Source organism: Phalacrocorax aristotelis, chromosome 16, assembly GCF_949628215.1.
Source record: "Phalacrocorax aristotelis chromosome 16, bGulAri2.1, whole genome shotgun sequence".
Classification (NCBI taxonomy): domain Eukaryota; kingdom Metazoa; phylum Chordata; class Aves; order Suliformes; family Phalacrocoracidae; genus Phalacrocorax; species Phalacrocorax aristotelis.
This window is the reverse complement of record NC_134291.1, coordinates 10659496-10671120: the sequence shown is the minus strand read 5'-3', so window position 1 is coordinate 10671120 and position 11625 is coordinate 10659496. Positions and strand designations below refer to the sequence as shown.

Below are 11625 nucleotides of genomic sequence, written 5' to 3'. Positions count from 1 at the left end.
TGGTGTCTTTCTTTTGCAGTGATCCTATTGTTCTGAAACATAATGGGGCAGAGTTTTTCTATAGTCCCACTGGGACTGTATCAAAATTGACATCAGTAATGAAAAGCATGCTGTGTAATGCTGCTGCCTGCTCTTAACACCACAATTTCAGCCAAGAAACAGTAAGTTATTCACATTTTCTCCTAGTGAACTGGAAGGCCTTTTATTCAGGCTCCACATTAAATTTCAGCTGCCCAAAATGGTCTCATTCTTATTCAGGTCAGTGCTTTTGACTTCTTAGGCTTGTACAGTTCCCAGGGCAGGCAGGCCTGCAGCAGCTCTGAGGAGCTCTGTTTTCTGCGGTGTTGTTACTTGATAGCATGTTGATTTAAAGAGCTGTTTTTCTTCAGACTCCTTCAATCAATATCCAGTGAAGGAGCATGGAAAACAAGCTAGTCAAAGACATTGTATTTTCCCCCAGATTCTGAATTCTTATCCACATCCTCACCTTTAATGTTTTCTACTTAGGTCCGTACTTGCAGCTGGAGCCGATTTAAAAGTAGTTCATATCCTTGGCCTTACACCAATACTACTTACGTACAGTTGAGGTATGCATTGCAGGAAGTCAGGCTGATAAATAGACATACTTCAATACCACATGCTGTCAAGCATAAACCTTGTAATAGTGTACTAATAGTGTTTAATTGTGCAAGTTACATTTCTTTAGAAAAGCCACTGAAGAATTCTTTTCCTGCCATTTACACCAGTAACATCCCTGTGCTGAACTCAGAGACTGAATCATGCTACATGCTGGGAGATGGAGGAGCATCACGAACCTGGGGAGGATACTGGCTCCTATGGGAGAGATGGCATTCAGGCTCTTACCCTGATGAGAAATCTGAAGCTTGCAGATGCTGTGGCTTAAAAAAAAATCAGGGTCCATGAGAAGCATGTTAAAAGCTGAAAAATTATTAGACTTCTTGAGAACTTGGTAAACTTCCAAAGATAACTCAATGTATATTTATTCCTCTGCATAAACTGCCTGCCTATTTGCATTCATGTCTTTGGACAGTCCCACCACTTTGCAGCCCTCCAGGACGCTGCTCTGAACCGATGGAGTCAGCAGCCTTTGCTTTGGCTGTGCCTTACCCCATGAAGAGAGCTCCATGGGTGCTCACCCCTGAGGGGGTGATGCTCATTCTCTCAGTGCTTTGAGGTGAGGTTCAGGGATACCCAAGAGGCCTGATCACCTCTTCCTTCAAGCATGTTGGGACTGAAAGCACCAGCACAGAGCGAGTGGGGAAAAAGAAAACGTGTTTAATTGTAGCCGTTCAGTAAATGGTACCTGATGGGCACCAGAAGTGACTGCCTCCGTGAGCCCTGAGCTGCACAAAAAGCATTGGACAGCATTGTGGTTTGCACCAGAGCTCTCTGAAGGAGCTCTGTTTTTCATTTTCTCTTTCCATAGAAGCTGTGCCAGCACAAAGCTGGGGAAACAGTATTTTCTTTGGAAATGCCTCAGAGATAAACATGCTCTCAGAAATGGCTGCAGATAACAGCATCTTCCACATACACCCTGGCACCAGGGGAGGTTTGAACAAGCAATGGAACATCCTGCAGCAGTGCTTTGCTTCTCCTCCATCCTGGGGCAAAGCCTCAGCACCCAGGCAGAGCCAAAGCGGTCCTCATCTGATAGGGCATCCCACCCCTTGATGGGTCCTGGCTCCCTTGCTCCTGGCAGCAAATGCTCAGTGGGAGTCTGTTCTAGAAGCTTCCCTCCTCCCAGATTGCCTCGTCATGGTAAAAGCCATTTCACCAGATGCAGCTTCCCACTAGCGCGACACAGCGGTGTGCAGGCTGTGCTCATGGTCATCTCTGTCACCGCAGGGCCTGCTGTGAGCAACCCAGCGCCCTGCTGAGCCAAGTTCCAGGGTATATTGGGCACCTTTACATAAAGCATGAGGCCAGAACTGAGCAAAACCCACAGTTTACACCAACGACATGGGCAGAAGAGAGCAGCTGGGAGGAAGGTGTTTTAGCTTCCTTCTAAGAGATCAACCAAGAAGGCATTTAAAACCAAGCCTATGACATGTGACTTGCTTGCATATACTGCGAAGGATGAAACACTGATGTACCTGAGCTCATTGCTCTCTGCTCCACAGGTTTGGGTTTTGGAAACCCCAAAGAGACACGCTGAGGAATTTTAGGACCTGGGGACATGTCAGCACCTGTTTGTAAATGCAGCTAATCCAAAATTAGATGGGAGAAGTGGAAGAATCATTTGTCAGCTCCTGGTCTCCTCAGCCATCTTTAAAAAAATGTCACAGATACATTGACACTTCTGCTGTCGATTTAAATAGCAGCCACTGTCCAGGATCGGCTGCTGGGCGAGGGGGCAACGTGTAGCTCCTGTCTCAGATGACTCACCAACATGCCTGAGAAACTCCTTTATACCACAGACTCCAGTAGCAACCCCACAACAAACAGTTGTCCAGGGCTTGCAGTCGTCCTTCGGGGTTTAGGACGTAATCCTGCCAGCGCTCAGGGAGCAGGGGTGAGATGGCAGTGCTTCGCTGCTCCTTTCTCCTGCTGCCTCATGGCCACGTTGCTGGACTGGGATGCAGGTGACATCAAAACCCCCACTCTGCCATAATATCCTCTGCCCCCAATAAACTGTTCAGCCTCCTGGTCCTGCTTTTTCACAAGTACACGAGTGATAGCAAAACCTCCTCCCCAGCTATTCCAACTGACCCCTGAACTTCTTGAACAAAAGGATGTTCACACCCACGGTTAACCGGGTATTGCGCACTGTAGCGGCTGGGCCATGGCGTGGCTGGATGTCTCTGGATCACAGCTACTTTTGTGGAGCTCCACTGGAGCGTCTTAATGCATGAATGCATCCTTAAAACACTGAATTTGTAAAGCAGAAAAAAAAGTACCCTGAAGAAGCTAGTGCAGCCATCCAGTACCTCTCGTCTGCAAAACAGGCTAGGAGGAGTTTCTATTCCAGCCAACACTTTGGCAGCGGGATCCGTCAAGCCTGCCTTTATAACATGAAAATACAAAGCTCCTAGGAGTGACTTGGAAAATCATTTCCCCTCCACCTCTCCTATCATGCTGAGGGCAGGAGCCTTGATTGCAACGCTCCCACCCCTACCCCGAGAGAATTGTAGCTCTACCTCCAAAATACAAGTTAAGTGTTATGACTCTGCTGCTACCCAGCTCTGGGGAGGACACTCCTAAACAAACACTTCTCTCATCTGGACCAAGAGAAACTACAGAGCTTCCTATTACCTCATTGTAATCCACACCATGACCCTCTGCAGCTGCATCAGACACACCTTCATCCTTCTCTGAAAGCAACACTTGTGCCCGAGTCCACACAGCTTTACTTGCAGGAGTCATTCCTGTCCATACTGTTTCACCAGGGTTAGTGGAGCTGCATGTACAGTGACGGGCAGCTCCTTAATATGGGTTCAAAGGAGCAGGCACTTAACTAAGCAAGCTATCCCAGCATGATCTTCGCACACCAAATATTTTCTCTTCATCTGTCAAGATAAGTTGACCAGTGTCCAAGGATTTCTCAGCAATACTGGGAAAAACTGAGCTACGGATGATGTAGAATTTTCAATATGACAGTGAAACTATTACATAAAGGACTTCAGAGCCAATACAAATCAACATCATATGAGGTTCTCATATATCTTCCAAATGAGATTCTGCTCTGACCACACCAGTTCTAGTTTTGGGGTTTAAGGGTTTTTTTTTTTCTCCTTTTCAGATAATAGTTACAGCAAAGGATTATCTACATTTTAATGAGAAACAAATAATTTTCATAGAAAGCCAATTACTGGAACAAACATTTGCGAGTCCTAGAACATAACCACTAGGCCAAGTACCATGACCCTTCTTAACAAGCAAAAAAGGGTAATCTTTTATAGGCAACATTCATTTTTATACTTAATTTTAATATTGAACTTCTCCTGCTGTAACTTCAGTTAAGCCATCTTTCCTCCACTGATTTTTAAGTTTCTAAACACACACTAACTCAAGCTAATAGAGTTAGAAATTTACTCTGTGGGAGTTTTTAATGCTTTCAAGAAAGATAATGTGTGTTTATAGCTGAAATCATGTCTTTATTTGGAACCCAATTCTTCGAGCACATAATTATGTAAATAGTCCTTGGCCAGGCAAAAAAAAATTGTCTTCAGGTTTTGTAAGCTGCAAGCCAAGGTTCCCAATCTGTCGGAGCTCTGCTAGGAGAGAGCGTGCTAGAGGCAGTGGAGCAGCAAACGCACATGTTCAGACTCAACTCAGACTGTCCCTCAATGTTTGCCTGTATTTATTGCCCATTCAGTGCTCACCCTATTTTTGCACTGTTAAGGAGCAGTTGCTGTTGGAGACCCGGCCACTGCAATTAGCATCACTAACTGTATCACCTACAAGCAGGAACTTGCATCCTCGCTGCCCCAGCTCAGAGACAGGTCCTGCCCACCCAGTACCCCATCCCCAACAGCCACTGGTACCAGCGGCTTTGGCAGATGGGGTTCCACAGCCCAGGAGCCGGCCTTGCAGTACATGATATATAATTCATTGTTTTCGCGTACCCATGAGAGACCCAGGTCTGTGTATACATTCAGATGGAACCGCAACCCTTTCCTACTGCTATCTACCACACAATGTTTATCAGGGCTTACAGACCACTTCCTTTTTAAAACCCTTATTGAAATTTGCACAATAAACAATTTACCCAATTGGTTTTAGGAAGCCCTCAGCCCTTTTCCTTTCAAGGCAAAAGAAAACAGATTTATTTATTATATAGAAGCAGGCTGGGCTCTGGTGGGGCCAGGGGAGACAAGTGAGGGGGCTCAAGGCTCTTGACGTGAGCACGGACACTAGGAAGAGACATACTTGCCCCATGAGACTGTCAGACCTCAAGAGACAAGAGTACATAGCACCTACCCTCCAATGTAGACATCAAAAAATCATCCAGATCACAGGTTAAAGCCCCTTTGCTGAAGCGTGGCAGCAGCCCAGGTTTCCTGCAGGTACCAGGGCCAGGAGTCCCACACACAGCATGGCCTTGGTCGTTCCCCTCGCACAGCACTGCCTGTCCACCATTAATCACAGACAGGGCTAGGCTTAGTACCACTGACGTTTCTCCCAGTTGAATGTATAGCCTATATATATCTCTCTGGTTTGGATGATCAGAGAGGACCACAAAACTGCCACTTCACCATCCACTTATAGAGCCTCCAAGCTCCTGGAGCCCACTGGGCCCAAATTTGCTGCAGCCAGAAACAGCTCTGCCCCCAGTTTGTGGTTTTGCTGCCTGGATTTTGTTTTGTTTCTGAGGAAGCTGTGGAAGGCATCCTCAGGGATGCAGGAGCTGCTAACGAATCGTCCCATACCAGATACAGGTGGCACAGTTGGGAGCATGGACACTTTCCCCTTATTAGGTTTGACTTTCAATTATCTTCCAACTTTTCCAGGTGCAAAACACTGCACAGATGTTACATCCCATAGGGATTTGACTGCCCAGTGCATTAAGGATTTGAAGAACAGGCACTACAAGCCAAGCATGCAGTTGTTCTGAGTTCAGGGCATCATATGGGAGGCCAAGGGAGAAAGAGAAAAGAAAAATCTTTCTGAACAGAGAAAGTACATCTTTAACACTATTCCTACAAAAAGGAGGGAAAAAGAAAAGCAAGGCAGTACTTGCTCCTTGGGAGATGTCCGTGCAAACTGTTTTCAGAAAGCCACGCAGCGGTAAGGACTGAGGTATGCTGTGTCCAGCTGAGAGCTACTGAAACGAAACCCCTACCTAGGTGAGCCAGGCAAGGGTCAGTAATGCAAGTGCAGTAGCAAGGGAAGCTTTCAGCCTAAAGCAATTTGCAGGTACAGAGAACTCCAAAGGAGAGCAACAGCTTCTCCTACTCTTTTGATAAACCAAGGATTTCTATCAGCCTCAGACCTAAACAGTTTCCTCTCCCTTTTCTACCATGGAAAACCTTCTGTTGGGTTTTTGGTGTAATCTTTAGTTTTTCCTTCTGAAACTGCTTATACTACAGGGCACAGAGGGAAGAAGGCACAGTTATCACCCAGGAGCAGTAGCTTTAATCAAAGTAAATTATTTATATCTTGCGTTTTCTCTATCTGCCTGAACTGTTGTCATCTGCAAGGGGCAGAAGAGCCAGGATGCCCTTCCCACCCTGAGAGGGCAGGCAGCTGGTTTGGGCAGTAGCTCCCAGACCGCCTGCAGTTTTTGACCCTTTGCCCAGCCACTTTCAGACCCCCGAGCAGCAGGAACACATTTGCTGGGGAAGTGCCGACCTTTCTGCATGGCAGGAATTCATGGCAATGCTTTGAATGCGAGAAGTGCAACAGCACTTGGCAAGGGATGCCACATTAATGATATACCTAACACAGACAGAGTGACTTCCATGGTGAAGAATCCCATGCCTTTTTTTTTTTTAATGGCCTTTACACCACTTGCAGGTCTTGCATGAAATGCAGCCACATCTGGAGGTGAAGGAGTTAACCAGACAGTACCGGACATGCTGCAGACAGAAGGGGAGAAGTCAGGGATGGATACAGTGGCAACAGGCATCTATCAAGTGTAAAATCATTAGTGCTTTCATAAAAATGACGGGTACAACACAGGTTTTTTTTTTGCTGGAGTGCTCAGGATAGGAAGCATTACAGCTGGAGCTGGGACAGTTCAGTCTTGCAAAATTCTGTGTGTATTCTCTCAAGGCAATGAATACTTGCTGGGCAAGCCAAATGCAATTAATTCATGGTAAGAGCTGGCAAGTACAATTCCATCCCCAGATTTCCACCCTTCGCCTCCATCCTGACACACACATTCTGCCTCCAAAAAAATATACGCTCATCAGGAAAGCAAGCAAGGAGTGCTGTGACCTGGGCTCCAGCTCTGCCTCCAACACTGAGCTCCAAAATTCAGCATTCCCAGGGTCAGTCATTTATTCTCTCTGCTTTGGCTGTGGTTAGCTTCTTTTGGGGAGGGGACAGCAATTAAATCCACAATTAATCACAGTTTTAAAGTACTTCACTACTTCTCAGAACAGAGATGTTACAGATGGGGAAGTGTTAGAAGTGAGCAGTAAAACGCAGTGATTAAGCACCTGAAGGTCATGGATATCCTCTATGTGAAGGAGGGAAAACTTCCTCCCCTGCCCCCATCCCTTCTTGATAGCACAAATTAAAAACAAAGCCAGCTGTTCAGTCAGGAGTGACTTTAGTTTCAATCTTTCTGTTTCTTGCTCAATAACCCTTTCATTATAAGCTTCCTGCTGGGAAAGCTTGTGAGCCAAGGCACGCTACTGAACACGCAGCACACTGTCTGCAGAGAACAAGCGCCCAGTGAGCCCGCATCCACATCTTTGTTGAATCATTACAATTTCTAGATATGATGAGGCAAATCAGAGTGTGTTGGTTTAAAATTAAAAAAAATAAAAAGATTAAGATACAAGCTGTTCTCCATGAGAACTAATCACACGCTGGAAAGTTCTCTCGCAATTTGAAGAGGAGGCAAGAAACAGAAGCAGCAGCTCAGGGATTTGTGCACTTGCCCTGCATGAATTACATTCGTGACAACCCTTAACTGAAACAGTTTGTTCACCTATGAGCTAGCTCCAAAATCCTTTGAGGTCTGTAGGAAATTCCCAAGATCCTGGATGGGCTTTTGCTGAGATCTCCATTGTTTGCATGAAGGGAAAATAGGAATATCGATGTAAGCCCAACAATTTGGAGGCCTTGCTAGCAAACACTGGATCTGGACAAGGAAGGCTGGAGAGAGATAAAACATGATCAGGAAACTAGCATGGTCCAGTGAAGAGTGTTTGTGGCTGCTATCTGTGGCTCTGGTCTAAGCCTGGAACAGTTACGTCACCTATATTTGGTACATAAGTTGCAAAATTGAGGAGCAAATGAACAAAGCAGTAACTTCACTTCTAAGGACAGTGCCTCAGAAAAGGCATCAAAGTGACTCATTCAGTGGCTGGGTGACATGACTCTGTAAATTTATGGAAAATAACACTATTCACTGGTACCTACCTACATACAGCTCCAGGGGAAGTTATTATCATGGTGCTCAGAGCCCAGACAAACCAGTTGTGGGCTGTGATCCAATGGAAACTGCGTGCAGGGAAAGCCTGCTTACTAACAGCCACAAAATCCACATACCGACTCAGGCCAGGAGCATCAAGCTTTCTACCTTCCAAGTACCTCTAGCTCAATTTTCACTTGTGCTGAACCATAATTAAAGGCAATGATCTCTTGTAAGCTTCAGATCAGCCTATGCAAGCTTTGTTTATACAGACTTGTCAGCAATTTAAGAAACCATACTTAATTGGGCTGACTCCATCCCTGTGAGAACACAGAGGTCATTCTTTTCTCTTCAAACACTTCTTGACTCAACACGTTACTGAAACCAGAGCACGCACATCACTCCTCCCCCAGCCACTTGAGTGTACGCTACATTCAAACAGGTTCACCACCTTCGTTCCCAAAGCTGTCCCTTTCTCTCACTCGGTTACTCATTTTTGGTATATTTATTTGCCCAGTGCTGGAATATCCCATGTCTGCTGACATAAGTGATTGCACAGCAGCCGAGGCTCCTCTCCCACACGCAGAGTATGTTTAGGCTCTTTTGGGGTTTGCACAGCCCAGACCTCACAGGCAGCTGGACTCTGTTCTGTTAGTCATCGATCAATCTTTCAGAGCAGCGGCTGACAAATTTGTTTTAGCACAAGTGTCTAAACAAAAAAAAAATCCTACTGCTCTTTTACTGCAAGAATGAAGGGCAAAAAATATCTTTTTTTTTCTGCAGTGAAACCTGAATACTAGCTCTGTTTCAAATGATAGAAAACATAAATGTTATGATTACAGAATTTAGCATGCAAGTGGAAGAGGATACTGCCTTCTACGTCAGAGCGAGATTCCACTCTGCAGCTACAAAAACACACTAGGGAAGGTAAAGTCGATGCCAAGTCCTAATGGCTTTCAGTAGCCCTGAAGTACACTCAGTTTTACTCCTACAGCAGTGGTCTCTTGGGAGAGTATCACACCCCTTCATCTAAGGCCCTCTAAGCTGATCCTGAGCAAAACAACATTCCCAGGATTTCATCCAGTAATTTCTTTAGTTTCCCAGCAGCCTAAGCTAGAATATATTTTTTAAAGATAAATCAAATCTGTGAAAGTTTTGGAGCAATAAAACAGTCTGCTTAATCTTGTCTTAAAGGCAGAACATTCATTAAACAAGCCAGTAGTGTGCTAATTCAGGGGAATATCTTTTTTCCGAAAGGCTAGCATTACAAAATAGTGTCACTAAATACTACCAGAAAAACAATCCAGTCATCTCTAAAGTTCAGCAGTGTTCATGACGACATTCCTGCCCTGAGACTGCCGCCGAGATGTTCTCATACAACCCAGTCATATGGAAATCATAGCTCTCACAGAGCAGCTGTGTTTTTTGGAAGTGACTTCATATTTTTGGATGTTGTCTACCACATGGACTCTAACATCTTCAACAGCAAATAAAGCTCTTCCTTTCATCCCATGCCACATTTCCTCCATGTAATAAAGGTGGTAGATGATTTTTAACTCTACAATGACTTCTTTTTGCTGCCTTCTCTTAAAACAAAGGCTGTATCTTTGCAAGCTTCTGCTATTTCTAATCTAAACTGAGCTGAGATTTTACACAAGACTGGAAGGATTCTTCTTGCCACTTGCCTCACATCTGTGCTGATGTGGATCTACTCACTCATTCCAAAACTTGCAAAAGTGACTGTAAGTTCCTTTCCCAAAACTACGTGTTTCATAATGACAGTTCCACCACATGTCCGTCTGGCAAACCACAAGGATTGTTGGCTACTGTCTTCGGGAGAGGTCCAGACTGTATGGGACACGCCAAAGCACACCCCTGGACCCTGCCCTGGGGGCCGTGTGAACCAGCAGCTCCAGGGTTGCCAATGGCCAACGCCTCCGCAGCCTCCTGTTGTTGAAGTGATGGTTGACAACTCTTGCAAAGAGAGAGTCAGGCTGCGGTAACACGGCGAGAGGAAGGGCTGGGGCTCACCTTGCTTGCTGGGGGAAGGCAGAAGGAATAATTGTGACCAAAAGCAGAATTTTGTTTTTCATTAGCACCTCACCTTCCCCAGCCTTTCCCCACGGGCGTGGTCCATGCAGAGGAAGCAACGTCGCTCCCCACACATTCACACAGATGAGCCTAGGTACAACGCCAGCCTGTTGATTCACAGCACAGTTCTCACAAACATCAGCCAAGGCAAAAGCTAACTCTCCAGTCACCCCTCCTACCCTGCTTTATGCGATAATCAAGTCCTTTCTCAGCCTTCCCTTCTTCAGTAAACAGTGCTCAAGCCTCACTACAAACACCACAGAGATCTTTGCTTTTATCTGCTGGGGAACATACTTGACAAATAAAACCCAAACATTTCCATTTGGAATAACAACCATCTGCACATACTGCTATAGCAGTATCTGCCATTCTGTCTCACCAGTCAGCTGCTCACCCCTGGAAAGCAGCTGCATCTCCGCAAGCGCCAAATGGACGTGCACCAAAATGTAGCTAATGAAGCACAGGGAATGCAGCTCCAAGGCCCTGCAGTTAGGATCTGCCTCAGCTTTTTTTTTATTTGAGAAGTTGTGCAAGTGACTCCCAGATCCATCAGCATACAGCTTTTATCAGTTCAGTTCCTGCAGGTCCAGGTCACTATATTTACTCCCTGGCGTGACAGGAATTGATAAAAGAGCATTTGACTTCAGCATTTTGGAGTAAACTCCAGACATACATTGGGATATTCAGCTGTACCAGACTCGGCTCATTTTCCACCTCGCCCAGATCCCTCAGGCTAATGGCAAATTGCAGATTTCACAGAAGTGGCTGAGGATCCAGATATTCAAAACAGCACCAGGTTCCTAAAGGGCTTTAGGGAAAAAACTTCTTTTGCTTTTTTAAATCCCTGAAGGCCTTATGTGTTTTTTAAGGTGCCTTTGAAAGTGGGAGGTATCTAGATGTAAGTAATTAAGGCACTCAATGCCTTCACTTCAAGTGGACAGACCTAGAACATCAATGTTTTCCCTCAAGATCTCCATTAAGTGCATTTGCTTTCCAGTTTCCTTACACTGAGAACACTGCTAAAGACCAAGGTAAATCCAGTCTTATTAACCACGTTATGTAGTCTGCATACAATGGTGGAAAGATGCAAAAGTGATAATACAGATACACATTTAAAAAAAAAAAATCATACATTAACCACATTTTCTATCTAGCTTAAAATTAAAGGCAGCAAGAGAGTAAGCTTCTTACCAAAAGATAGTAACTCAGCAAGGTAAATAGAAGTAACTGGCAGAGCCTAGGTGATGTGTCCCAGCTACATTTTCTCCATACAACTGCTTGACAGGAGGGTGCCCAACCTCAGAAGCTGCGGTGGGGGCTCCCATTGCGACACCAGGTAACAACCTGATTTTGCAACAGTGCTGGTCCACAATAAGTTCCCGGGTTCTTTCTTGCCCAGGAATGTGCCCTACACAGCTGGCCAGAAGCTTATGAGTGCAGGCTTGTACCTCCCTCATCATTCTGCTCCACTGCATCGACCACTAATT

At 45.4% G+C, this 11625-nt stretch overlaps 1 long non-coding RNA gene across 5 annotated transcripts; it reads right to left on the bottom strand.

Moving 5' to 3' along the window:
- Positions 1-6414: 6414 nt before the first annotated feature.
- On the bottom strand, positions 6415-11350 carry LOC142065460 (uncharacterized). Of its 5 annotated transcripts, none has more exons than XR_012663427.1 (3): positions 11330-11350; positions 7622-7788; positions 6415-6539 (listed from the first exon to the last, which is right to left on the bottom strand). It is a non-coding gene; the product is annotated as an uncharacterized LOC142065460 (long non-coding RNA). The 5 variants fall into 5 exon arrangements; XR_012663424.1 differs by lacking the exon at positions 11330-11350 and adding an exon at positions 10518-10652; XR_012663425.1 differs by lacking the exon at positions 11330-11350 and adding an exon at positions 10533-10652.
- Between the last annotated feature and the right edge of the window lie 275 nt (positions 11351-11625).